This window comes from Filicampus tigris, chromosome 2, assembly GCF_054856515.1.
Source record: "Filicampus tigris isolate MCC_2025a chromosome 2, RoL_Ftig_1.0, whole genome shotgun sequence".
NCBI lineage: Eukaryota > Metazoa > Chordata > Actinopteri > Syngnathiformes > Syngnathidae > Filicampus > Filicampus tigris.
The window spans coordinates 33,765,259-33,778,972 of record NC_141218.1 but is presented as its reverse complement, the minus strand read 5'-3'; the positions used below and the strand labels follow the sequence as shown (position 1 = coordinate 33,778,972).

The window sequence follows — 13,714 nt, the reverse complement described above, 5'->3', positions numbered from 1 at the left end:
TGCAAACTCCACACAGGGAGGCCGGAGCCGGGATCGAACCCACGACCTCTGAACTGTGAGGCGGACGTGCTAACCAGTCGACCACCGTGCCGCATCCAAGAATCCATTAAATGTAAAAATGGTTTCAACATTATATTAACTTCTTTTCACATCACACTCACACAGACACACACTGACATAGATTATAAAGGTTTCACCTTTTTCTATTAAAAGATTGTGACAATGTGATTCCTTATTGACAGATAGTGTATAATCAGGGGTGTCAAACTCATTTTCTGTTAGTGTACGTGGATGCGGGAAGAGGACCCACGTGCATAAACGGGAAAAGTCAGTTTGGCGTGCAAATTGTTTATTGAAGTGGAGTGGAGTGGAGTTGAGTCCAGGCGTGGTGGCAAGTAGTCCTACAGGCGCGCAAGTGGTCTATAGGTGCGCGGCACCGGCAGGCAGGCAATGAGACACTCTCCGTAGACTCGGGAATTATAGGTGGATGGCAAAAACACAGATCAGAATCATGAGTCAGAAAAAAGGCAAAAACCCGGGCTTTAAGTGACTGACTACGTGACAGCGAAGGTCGATGTGGCGCAGAGGTGCAGTTTTAGTACTGGTTCCGGGTGGCAGGGGATTATAATTAGTTGCATTTGCATTAGTTGCAAAGTGTTTCATTGTTTAAAATTGTTAAAATGTGAGCGTGGTAACGAAACAAATCTTGCAATATCTCATATCAGTGTTGTTCAAAGTGAAGACAATTTGCAAGAAACATGAAATTGACACATGATTTGCCTTCGTGGGCTGCATAAAATTATGTCACAGACTTAATTTGGCACCCGGGCCTTGAGTTTGACACATGTTGTTTCTAACTTTCTCACAAGAAATGACTGTACCTGGTCAAAAGTACTTACCGGTACTGATGCATTTAAATAGGAATATATATACAGTAAGATTGTGTCTGGAAAGAATATTCCCATAAAATACTCAAAATAATTTAATGGAACCAGGAGACCTCACATATTTTCAGCATTTATTAATGAAGCAGCTGGGGAGAAAATACAAGTAATGCAATGCAGCACATGCTGTGTATGGCATCTATTATCCCGAGACTGGTCGTTTCATTACAGCATGTGTTTATTTCATGGAGAACACATTTTCTGACTAACAAGCTCACTTCGGGTTATCCTTCCATCAATGTTTTAATCAATGTTACAACCAAATAAACAGTAGGGCTCATGTATTTTGCTCATTTTCGGACAATCTCAACTGTGGTTTAGATCACTTGACAGCATTGTCTTCAGAGATGGGAAATCCAGGTCCAGAAAGTAAAAAAACCCTGCCACGGTTTGGCTTTAGCCACAGGGACCTCGTTTACCTGCCAGTTTAGTAGAAGCACCTGTGGCTAAAGCCAAACTGTGGCAGGGTTTTTACTCCTGGACCTGGATTTCCCATTTGTCTTTGTCTTCATTGTTTTGACTAGAAGATATACCCTGGACTGATTGCTAGACAATATACAGATAACAAGGGGAAAAAACATTATCATTTGTTTTTCTCACTTATTTAGATGACTTAAAATGTTTTCATCTATGCCAGGGGTAGGGAACTCCGGTTCCTCGAGAGCCATAGCCTGCCTGTTTTGGATCTCTGCCTACTACAACACACCTGACTCAGATCCAAAACGGGCAGGATATGGCTCTCGAGGAATCGGAGTTCCCTACCCCTGATCTATACCCTGAAACGATGCAGATGCTCCCCTGTGGAGTGTGACAGTACCACTGGTAGAGAACCTCTGCTGTACAGTTTACATATGTACCTGTATATGTACGGGTACACTGTTGAGCTGACATTTTCTTACTGATTTTCTGTTGATGTCTAAACTTTATATTGAAATTACTGTAAGCCTCCATTGTGCACCAAGAATGCATTGGCTTTGTCTTCTTATTAAACACTTTATCTAACTTCCATTCGTTATCTATTTAGGAGAGCGTTCATGTGTCACTTTCTTTTATCCTCAGAGATGGGTGTGAAGACAATGGGTCCACTGCAGCATATCCCCTCATTCTGTCTCTGCTCAGCAAAACATGACTGAACAAATGAACCAATTAAGTGTGTTGGTGGCTGGGCTGTCCCAGGGGGTAGTGGGGAGAGACAGCCTGATTAGCTCAAGGGTAGGCCTTACGGAAGACTGCCAGCAAAGAAGGCTCGAGTCAGTAACACTCCCACAAAACTCACCAGTGGACCACTTTGATTGGGGTTAATTGGTGTCAAGCTGGTTTAAATGGTGGCACTTTTTGTACATATACATATACAGTATTTGTGCCAGTCAGATTGTAAGAAGGAAAAACAACAAAGAATACAAACAAATTGTGTGTTTTGCAGAGATGCTATTGCCAGTACGGAGCCCCTAAGGTGACATGGAAGTAAAAAAAAATATATTTGCGTTCCCTCGCATAAAATTGCGAAGTAACGCACATTTTTTTGCAAGGGAACACATTTTGTTTTAACTGTGTGTTTATGTACTTCCGGGTCAGTTTAGCAGCTAGTCTAGCTTAGCCTCTAATGCGCGGCTGTTTGAGAGACGACAGTACGTCAGAGACGGAGAAACTGTGCTTAATATCAAAAACTGATTTTAGGTCTTTGTATTACAAGCAAATTTCAAAGCAATTCCATTAAACCCACCCACGGCTGAAAACGCTCCTTTTGTTGCTTATGTTTACCCGAAAAATGACCCGTAAGTACATAAACACGCATTTTTAAAAAATGCGTTCCCTCGCAAAAAACTTTGCGTTATCTCGCAATTTTTCCGGGGGAACGCAAATCTTTGCCAGGTAACGCAAATTCATTCTTTAAAAAAATGAATGATCTGTATGCAAACTCTTAAAGAATCTGTCTTAAAGCGAAAGTCAACCGCAAAATTTTCTTTACGGGAAAATATTCTATGCAGCCCCACTAGTTTGAACACGGCATTTTGATTAATATTCAGTTTGTGGAATATGAGTTAAGCATTAAAATCCACCTGTTTTTGTCCATCTCAGGGAACCCATTTTGCCACTTGTTGTCGACCGCTAATGACATCACAGTTGCTCAGAGCTCAGGTAACGATCAATCATGGCTCAGCTTCAGATGAGCCAAACTTTCATCAGTTAATTCTCACTTTTCTTACTGGCCCTATATCTCTACTTATGCCTATTATTGGCAACATTCAGGCTAGATCTGCAATTTACATTCCTTAGGGGCAAGTTAAACATTATCATTTGTCAATGAAGAATGCCAGGAGATGTCCTTGGGGTTGACCACTGGTCATTGCTCTGCCTGACACACAGAAAGCAAAAATGAAGGAAACAGTCTCAGGCAGAGGGAGTAGGAGCGTAGAGAGGAGAGAAAATTAACCTGACAAAGGCCCTAAAACAGATCTCTCCCACTCAGCAGAGCCAAGGGAGTGTGTGGCCTGGCTGTCAGCACCTCTCATTAGTCAAAGGCTGCCTTCCTGACAATGTTCCACTGATTACTGAAAGCCCTGATTCGGACTTTCTCTGCGTCTCTGTGCCGCTTGGAATAGTGTCAGCTAAACCATACACGGATATAACCAGTATATCTGGCCTCCCTCACCCCACCGGAAATTTCTTCAAATCAGACTTTATTTATGAAGCACTTTCATACAAAAAAATGCAACACAGTGCATGGTTAAAATCAACCCCCTCCCGTCATTCATCCACTCACACACACATGCATGCACACACGTGAACATACACAAACACAAGCACACGCACGCATAGACACGGGTTAAAATAATGACATGCAGTAATTAGATGCAAAAGTGGTGTGCAGGTGCACATGCACACTGAAAATATGGACCTTGGCTACAGCTAGTCACAGCTCCCTGTGCAGCAGGCTCCCTCTGAGGAAACACCGAATGCTAGTAAAATAATTCTATACTCCTGTACATGTAATTTTCTAAGAAAAACACACAAAAAAAAACGATGGCAGACAAACACCAAAGGTATTAAGACCCTTTGAACAATAAATGGCCAACAAATTTGTTCAAACTGTATTATAAATCTTCTTATTCATTTTTCGCAGTGTATCAATACATCAGTCCAGACGGGGTCATATCAGGAAATTTCCCTGCCCACACAAAGTCCCTTGAACGAGCTGTAGTTAGTAGGAGTAATTAATTGTAGTAGTTCATCAGCTAAACCAGAATGCGGCTCTGTAATAGTGACAGACAAATAACCACAAAACTGTAGAAAATGCAGAGCATATGCTGTGTGGAAATTCCAAACGGTTGGAGGCAGGAGTCGCCGAGCAAAACAACAATTTAATCATTTATGTAGACTGACGACAAACTCAGGCTTGTTGCTGCATGTTGCTCTGTGTCCCAAATGTATAAATATATTGCAACAAAGTGTTGCTTGGGAGTCACGCCAATGAAAGCATGCCGAAATATGGGACATGTATTCTGTGGACACAATGACAGCTAAGGCCGTAAAAAGTTAGAAAAATATGTCTGAACAGATTTCATGATGGTGGCAATTTGATCGTTAAGGTTTATTTCCATCCATTCCGAAAGTAAACATTGCTTTGAAATCAGTTATGTACAAGTTCTTTAATTTGTATGTGGTTACGTCCTGGACCTGTGAACTTACTCTTCACCTTCAGAAGGGTTCTGGAGGGTGCATGGGAGTTTGTCAAACCAGACTACATGTGTTTTGTGGCGATTGGAGATGGCCATTCTACCGTGTCCCTCAGTGAGTCCTCGTGCATGGGTAACTGGCCCTCCTAATATGGTCTGTTTGGAACTTATGACAAAGTTTAGTACAGTTTGCCGACAGGAAGTCGGATGCGTTTCCAATTAGGGTAGGACTCCCTTAGCTTCCTTTGGTCGCTCATTCTTTTCATAACTTTTATGGTCAGACCTTTTTAGGCACAGTCAAGGAATTGAGGGGGTCTGGTTTGTCACCCATGGTGGTCGTCTCTGCTTTTTCTGATGATGTGGTTCTGTTAGCTTCATGAAGTCGCGATCTTCAAAACTCGCTGAAGTTGTTCGTGAAGTGAAGTGAAGTGAAGTGAGTGAGTGAGTGAGTGAGTGAGTGAGTGAGTGAGTGAGTGAGTGAGTGAGTGAGTGAGTGAGAGAGACAGAGAGAGACAGAGAGAGGGAGAGAGGTTTTTCCCCTCGAGCAATATGCCGCACGAGACCCGTCTCCGTGACAATGCATTTGCTTTTGTCCGAGACACAATCATAATCAAAATAATCCCAAATGGTTGCTGTCGTTTTCTCCCAACTTTCACCATTATAATGTTGTTTTAGGTTTGTTTTATACCCATCAGACCTTATTGTAAACGCGTTACGTAAGTGGATTTTAGTCTGGCCCACTAATCGGTCCTTGTGCGTGTGACAGTTGCGAGGCGGCCAAGTTGAATCTCAGCTTACTTGGTGAAAGGCTTCTTTTTAGGCTTATTTCTACTCCCGCATCGGTGCGAGCGACAACTGCTACATTGATTCACATGATCTACGCATTGTCCTGTTGGGGACAGGTCCGCAACACAGGCTACGCACACATCAGGAATTGTTGCTGCTCTGATCGGTCCATTATGTCACATGTTTCGATGACATACAGTTCCCCACAGAGGAGAGGATGCACCACGCAGCCTTTTGCTGCTGCAAAGCAAACTAGTTTGGCAGCGGTGTGGGTGGTATGTCACGTATGTGTGTGTAAAGAAGCTACTCACCCACGTTCCCCCTTAGCCGCCAACTTCCAAATCGTTTTCGCAATAAAATGAAATGCATCGTCTAGTCATCTCGGTCCCTTTATGGTTGTAGCAGGCACGATATCCATTGTTGTCGCTGTCTTTTTGAAGCGACGCCCCCCGACTTGGAACTTAATTGTTTCAAAATAACTTGTCTCCACGAGTATAGTCAAGCTGCGTGCAGCACTCAAGGATGACGCTGGCACATCAAGGTGGAGTTCATGCACTTCTTCTGGTGTCTTTCCTACCACAAGCAACACAGCAGGACTTTCTCATTGAAATTGACAAATCTCGCTCCAATTCACCTTTCTCTCTCTCTATCTCTCTTGCTCTGGAAATACGCCGGAGCAAACCTGCTGTGTAGTGGTTTGCTGGTATGCTTTTATTTTAAAGACCGGGAAGTGTGAAGGAGGGGAAGTGTGGAAAATAAATAAGTAACTTGTTGAATGCTTGCAGACTTGTCGTCTGTTGGACCCAAATAATTATAGAATATGACAAAACCAACCCCAGGGCTCGCAATGGAAGCACATGCAGCAGGGTAAGTACTAGTGGCACGTTTGAAGCAGCATGTTTGAAGCGTGTCCACAGCGGGTTTGAATAGTAAATTAGCCAGCTAATGGTCTTTAAATAAACCTCTTCAGTTAGCATCCCTCCCGCGGCGGTGTCATGCACGTTTTTTTTGTTTGTTTTTTGGGGGGGCGGGGGGTGGAACAGGGCAGGGGGTGATAATTTTTATTAATAAGTGAGGGGGGTCGAGGCCAGAAGGGTACCAGGGCAAGGGTGGAAAAAAAGGGTCAAGTGCCCAGCTCTGGTAATAGGTTAGTGTTAAGACTTCTGAATTAAAGTGGACAAATTTATGTAGCTGTTGGCCAATAATTTGATGTATCCTAAACATGATCAATGGTTTCATTAAGTCTAACACGTTTACACTTCCTTGATTCGCTATTCTTTTTTATGGCTCTGTGAATGTTCGTGGTGTCGGTGCAATGCTTATAAATACCAGCTGATTGTCATCTGTCCTTTTACCTGAACCATCAATCAGGAGGAGCACACAGCTTGTTGGTATGTAGCGATCTTGTAGGCGGTGCATTGTTACTGACAGGCGGCAGAGAGCCGTTGTGCGCTTGAGCCAATAGCGCTATGCATTATGGGTGATGTAGTTAATTATAGTTGGAAGTTATTTTGGTTTTATTAAAATAAAATTAAAATGAAATTTAATATGTTGTTAAAATAAAGACTATGTGCTATCCATTTTCAACAGTGGCAATGACTTGACAATAGTTGTAAATATATATATCTTATATCATAATTGTTTATAATGTAATTTATTTGTGTAAAATATGTAATTCATTAAAAGATAACTGAATCATTGTGAAATCATTTTCATCTGTTTGTTTCAGGTTTATGACCTGTGGTCCTTTGTTCAATAAACATTCAAAGAAATATCCAAACAGTCAGTCTCTGAACGGATGGGTGGAGACACCCGGGCCAAGAAGCACTTCCATTGGTCAGCCCAGGAGTCAGGACAAACACCTTTTTCTGCCCTTGCTTAGTCTGCCCTTTTTTTTCCCATACGTATCACCCCCCAACCCTCCGGCCGAAAAATGGGCGTCCACCCGGGACGGACCTTTTTCCCCCGGGGCGGACTGCCCAGCTCTGCATATGGGTCCGTGTATTCTACTTAGGTTGCTGGCCCCATGACGTGACCCCAGATATGTGGAAGAAAATGGATTCATGGTATTTTATTTCACAGTGACTGCTCTCCATGAGTTTTTTTTACGCTAGGTGTTAAAATATGAAAATAGGATAAACAGTTCAGATTATGGATGGATGTCAGCTCCCCTTTGTCCAAGAGTGCGGTGGTAAGACCAAAAAGGGAGAATATCTCTTTGATGTGGCAATACCTTTTTCATGTGGACATTCTAGATAAATACCTGTCCTGCCCTTCAGGCATAGATCCTATTGTTCATGTAGCTGGGCTATTGTCTAAAGGGGAATGTCTAAAGAGCCCTCAAATCTGCAGTAGTGAATTCTAGTGTTCCCTTGTTTGTAGCACTTCGGAACTTGCCAGGAGGAACATATGGTGTGTCTGCCTTTCATTGATCAAAATGGCAGTTTGACCTGGGAGAGCTCCACAGGCCCCGTCTTTACTAGTGAATCTGTCTTTTTACCTCACACCAAATGCCCAGTATTACACCCCAAGTCTCCGGTCTTTTTGTATCTCTGACATAAAAGCTACGGTGGCTGCAGAAGTGCAAAACAAAATAACGAACTGTGAAACACTTTTACATTGCATGAAACAAATTAACATTTCAGAAAACAAATTAACAAAAGCCAAAACAAATTAACATTTCAGAAAACAAATTAACAAAAGCTGAAATAAAAATAACATTTCAGAAAACAAATGAAACAAAAGTAAAAACAAAACAACATATCAGAAAACAAATGAACAAAAGCCGAAACAAATAAACATTTCAGAAAACACATTAACAAAAGCTGAAACACATTAACAAAAGCCGAAACAAATTACAATGAACACAAACTGGAAAGGGAATGTACCATATTGCAGATTGACAGGCGGAGACCGGAAGTGCTGTTTTTGAAACACCATTAAGCAAAAAAGAAGAGACAACTACAGATAGAGGAACTTAGCCCGACATTTCAAGCTACTGCTGATGTGATTTATTTGCCCACATTGTGGTCAACACGTTATAAGCCGCTTGGCCCATTTTTGCATATCATGTGGTCGCTCTTTCGAGTCTTCGACGGATATGGGCCAGATGGAAGGGCGAAATTTACCGCAAGAAATGGAAGGACGAGGTTTACCGAAAGAGTATGTTAACTATTTTGATGATCGAGGGCCACTCGTATGCTGTCATCGTGGACATGATGTCACGTTTACACGGTGTTCAGACCTGTATGATGTCTTTGAAAAGCAATCTGAAAGAAGCCGTGTTATATCGTAGAAAGAATTATTCCTCCACAAACGCCATCTTTTGCTCCATTCAATCAGAACATGGAGGACATGGACAGCTGTTTGGCTATCACACTATGTGGCAGGTACTTAAACAAAAGAATTGCGAATCAAGAGGGATGATGTGATGAGTTTGCTGCGGCAGTTACTCCTTGACGTTGCGAGAGGAGGGCATGCAGGCGTTTTATAAGAAGAACCGACCACTCCATGGGCCCGAACTATATGTGGCACGCTGACAGTTACAATAAACTAAAGCCGTTCGGTTTGGCTCTTTCAGGATGTATTAATGGATTTTCACGTAAGGTTTTGTGGCTTGCGTATGGGCCAACAAATAATAACCCAGTAGTGATCCCCCACTATTTCCTGTCATGTGTGGGAAACCTTAGCTTTATTCCCATGAGAATGAGAACTGATTGTGGTACGGAAAACGGGACCATGGCAGCAATTCTATGTATTTTACGGCACCACCATAATGACAACTACAGCGGTAACTCTACTTATGAACGTCTCTTCATATGAAATTTTCAAGTTACGAAACGACACAACAGGAAAATATTGCCTCCTGTTACGAAAGAAATTTCAGGATAAAGGGTAAAAATACAGTATGGTTTGATACTCCCAGCTCCAGAGTTTCCTGAACGCAACATACTCATGGCTGCTCTGTCATTGGCTATTACCTAGCATCTTCCTGGCATCCCATTGGCTAAGAGGAACCTCTACCGTATGTGTCTATGTGTGTAGATAGACAGGTAGATAGATATATATGTGATAGATATGTCTATGCAGCGCCCTCGTCATTCGCCCCTCGGGCCATGAGGTGTTCCGATAGTTTTACGTGAATTAGAAACGAGGAAAAGAAAAAAAGAAAATCGTTTTTTTTGTCCATCCAAACAAAGCAAGAGATAATAGAAAAGTATGAAAATGGATGCGTTTGATTGATCTCACCAAAGAATATGACCGTAATGTATCGACAGTCGCCACGTTATCAAATCAGTTCTTTACAAAATGCCTTGCAAAAACCACTTCTGAGAGAGAACATGAAACAAATAGGGCAAAAAGCGATGAGGACAGCAATTAAAATAAAAACGACCATCATTTTTATTCTTTACTATATTCTTTGTTTTTACATTATGCAAAACTCTCATTTATTGCGCAATAATGTAATTGTAACATGTATTTGTTACTGAACATGTTTTGATGCATTTTATGCTTTATAAAACATTTATAAAACAACAACTGAATATTGGGGGGTTTAGAAAGGATTATGGCATTTACATGGAAAATGCGTCTCTACTTACACATTTTTTACTTAAGAAATTTCTTCCCGGACCAATTAATTTCATAAGTAGAGTACCACTGTACTCTGGAGCGTCTAGCCACAATTACGGATCATCAACAAGCAACCAATGGATTGAGTCCTGGTGGTCTACATTCAGAAAGGGAAGGTAAGTGGCCTGAATAAATGTATCACGAGTAACCATTGCTTTCATTCTTATTTATCTGCATAAAATTACTTCTTGTCCACAATCTATGAGTGTCAGTTCTGGATGGAGCTTCTTGCAGACCTCACGGATGCTGGATACTTCAATGAGAGTCACGAGTAGCAATGTTGAGATATCGCTTTCATAATGTTCTTCAGAAGTACTTGGGTATTGTGTGAGACTGTGGAACAGTCACAGGATCCGCCCTTCCAGAGCAGCATCCTGTCCAGGAGGCATCCCCAATGAACTATACTACATGCCATACCACACCGGTAATACATTTGTGAAGAATCAATAATTGCATTTATTACTTGTAATTGCATTACTTATATTTGAATTAATACAATCTATTTTAACACTGTAGGTTTGGGTCCAGAGACTGTGGTTTCAAAATTCAACAGGCTAAATTAGAAGCCCTTTCCAGAGGCTCATCTGTCGGTGACTCCTTGTGTTGACCCAAACATGCTGGAGTACTTGGACTTGCCAAACTAGGTTCCAGAAGCCAAAAGACTGTCAGTCTGCATCTGAACTGTATTTGAGACTTTTGGGAATCTCTCAGCTGTGAATTGAAACATTTATCTATTAATTAATTGTTGTGACAATGCACTTTTTGATCAAAAAGTAAATGAAACTTCGACTCATCGCTTTATTTCACAGTGAAATCAATTAAATCCAGTGAGATACTAAAAAAGTACTAAAACATTAAACAATCTGTTATCCTGAAGTTTAACCCAAAAGCTCAATATCCATCCATAATTTTTTATGAGTTGTGTATGTGGCTCCTAAGCTAAAACTAGAATGGCACTCTCGGCTTATAAACATCCAAATCTTCGGCTATTTTGAAAACCAAAGTCCTTCTGTGATTTAAATACACTGTATGTATAATAGTGGCAATTTCAATGTGTCTGAACACGTATTTGCCATTGGAAATGAAGAGTCATCCAGAAACTCGATTCTTGGGTATGGTTCCAAGCCAGATGGGAGAAGTGTAGTCAGTCCAGTTGCAAACATCAACACATCCTCCAAAGACACAGAAGCTTGACCATCTGCAACAAAAAAATATTAAGATACACTATGATGATGCCGTCTCCGAACTAGTTACAAAATTTACATACCGGTACCTTCACAATCAAGGAGATAATCTGCCCTGTAGGCAGTTGTTACCTGCTATCTGTAACATTGTGCAGTGTCTCATGATAGATTCTTTCAGAGCATACAGTGATGCAGCATTCTCAATCTGAATAACAATAATGGTTAAGAAAACCCATGTAAATAACAGCATGTACGGTGCATCCTTGCATAGTTTTCATCATGCATAATTTGATGCAATCGTATCCTCTCAAAACTAAATTTAATCCAATTATGTGTACACATACAGGAAGAAAACATTGTCTTAAATACATGGGTAACTATGTAAAACCACATCACCAAACCAAACCATATCACTGTAACATTATGCCATTCCAGAGCTGGGCAGTCCGTCCCGGGGATCGTGTCTGCGAGTATAAAGTCAAACTGTGCGCAGCACTGCAGCAGTGACACGTTAGCGGATGTCTTCATTGAAGTTTAGAACAACCTCGCTGTAATTCACCTCTCTCTCTTCTTCGCTCTGGAAATACACTGTAGCAAACCACACCTGATTAGAAAGATCATGATTGTTGTCAAGCTTCTTCAGAGCTTGCTGATGAGCTGATCATTTCAATCAGGTGTGTTGCAGCAGGGACAAATGGAAAGCCGGCAGGAAAGCGGCCCTTGAGGACCGCAGCTGGACATGTCTGGTGTAGTATGTAACCCTAAGCAGACTGTTTGCATTGTGGACCAGGAATCGATGTCCATCTGGTCCATCGAAAATGAGCTGGCCTTTAAGGTGTTTCGTTAGCAGAATTAGAAACTCTCGTCTTGGACCACCTGTGTCAATTCTCTCCTCAAAAACATCAGCATCATCAGTAAATCTTACCAGCATTGTCACAGGTTTCAGAGTACGTTGTGCACGGGAAGCCTCCGACTGCTCCATCCCGAACATTAGCCCTTGAGATGTTGAACCTGCTGACTCTCGTGTGGTCAATAAGACATGACAGGTTTGCGACAATGTCTGGAAGGGTTAGTGTCAGCTCCTTCCTGCAATTTAAAAAAAAATCAAATTTGTGGATATCCCAGACAGTGGGACATTTCCTACTTAACAAAAATCATTTACACACCAAAAATATTGTACTTAAAACAAAAAAAACATTATAAAGCTCAATTTGCACTGCTGCGTGTTGGTAGTTCTCCACATCAACATTAACCAGCTCCTCCATGTCTTCCTCAACACCTGGTGAATACAGGTCTGCCTATCTACTGTTGAGAAGGCGAAAACATCAAAACATTAAACATTTCCTTTTTATTTATTTATTTTTAAACTTACCTGTAGCAAGAAATATTGTCTTGATTTGTTTCTGGTGGACCAACATTATCAGTATCAGATATCTAAAAAAACAAATTAAATTGTAAAAAAACAACAACAGTGAAGGTAAGAAACTTTAGCCCGGTGCACCCTTCCTTAGTACCTGTCCAGGCTGAATTGTTGAATGTCCCACTGTATCTCTGGAATATGATACAAATGATAGCATTATTTAATTAATTATGCAGCACTAACAACAAGTCATCCAGATGTACACACTGTGAAAACAGCAGAGATTCATTGTCAAATCAAATCAAATCTTATTTATATAGCACTTTTCACACATGAAATGCAACTCAAAGTGTTACACTAAAAACATCAAAATACAACATAAAAAGGAAAACCCACTCCCGCCTTCCCTCCCCACTCACAATATACACAAAGACAGATATCCACAAGCACACCTGCACTCACACGCACGCACACACCCCCCCACACACACACCCCCACGCACGCACACACACACACACACCCACCCACACACATAACCGGAAAAAGAGACATGACAGGGCACAGAGAAACCATATGAGGAAAGAGCACCCAAGGGGAGCTCCTCCACGTTGAGAGGAATGATGCAGAGGCCACCCTTGAGGAAACACTGGAGGTAATATTGAAAATAATAAAATTGGATAAGAATAGTAAGAGACTAAGAGCAATTATTTAAAAGCCAAAGTAAAAAGGTATGTCTTGAGCTTCCTCTTAAAAATATCAACAGTCTCTGTGGACCTGACATCCTCTGGCAGGCTATTCCAAAGTTGAGGACCAAAATGGCTGAATGCGCCTCGCCATATGTTTTGGCCCTCACCCTAGGAATAATTAAAAGGCGGGCGCCAGAGGACCTCAGGATCCGCGAGGGCTGGTATAATAAAAGCAAATCAGATAAATAAGATGGCCCAAGAGCATTAAGACATTTATAAACTAATAAAAGTACCTTAAAATCGATCCTGAATCACACCGTGGTGTAATGTGCTCCTGCCCTCTGGTTCTCGTCAGCACCCGAGCAGCTGAGTTCTGCAGTAGTTGTAAGGAGGAAATACTCTTTTTGCGGAGGCCAGAAAGCAGGGCGTTACAATAATCTAAACA

At 41.5% G+C, this 13,714-nt stretch overlaps 2 long non-coding RNA genes across 2 annotated transcripts; one reads left to right on the top strand and one right to left on the bottom strand.

Annotated features, from left to right (window-relative positions):
• The first annotated feature begins 9,795 nt into the window (after positions 1–9,795).
• On the top strand, positions 9,796–10,997 carry LOC147152101 (uncharacterized). Its single transcript, XR_015085713.1, has 3 exons — positions 9,796–10,155; positions 10,350–10,463; positions 10,556–10,997. It is a non-coding gene; the product is annotated as an uncharacterized LOC147152101 (long non-coding RNA).
• A 1,163-nt stretch (positions 10,998–12,160) lies between these two features.
• On the bottom strand, positions 12,161–12,775 carry LOC147152100 (uncharacterized). The gene is made up of 3 exons (XR_015085714.1): positions 12,738–12,775; positions 12,596–12,657; positions 12,161–12,309 (listed from the first exon to the last, which is right to left on the bottom strand). It is a non-coding gene; the product is annotated as an uncharacterized LOC147152100 (long non-coding RNA).
• Positions 12,776–13,714: the final 939 nt, after the last annotated feature.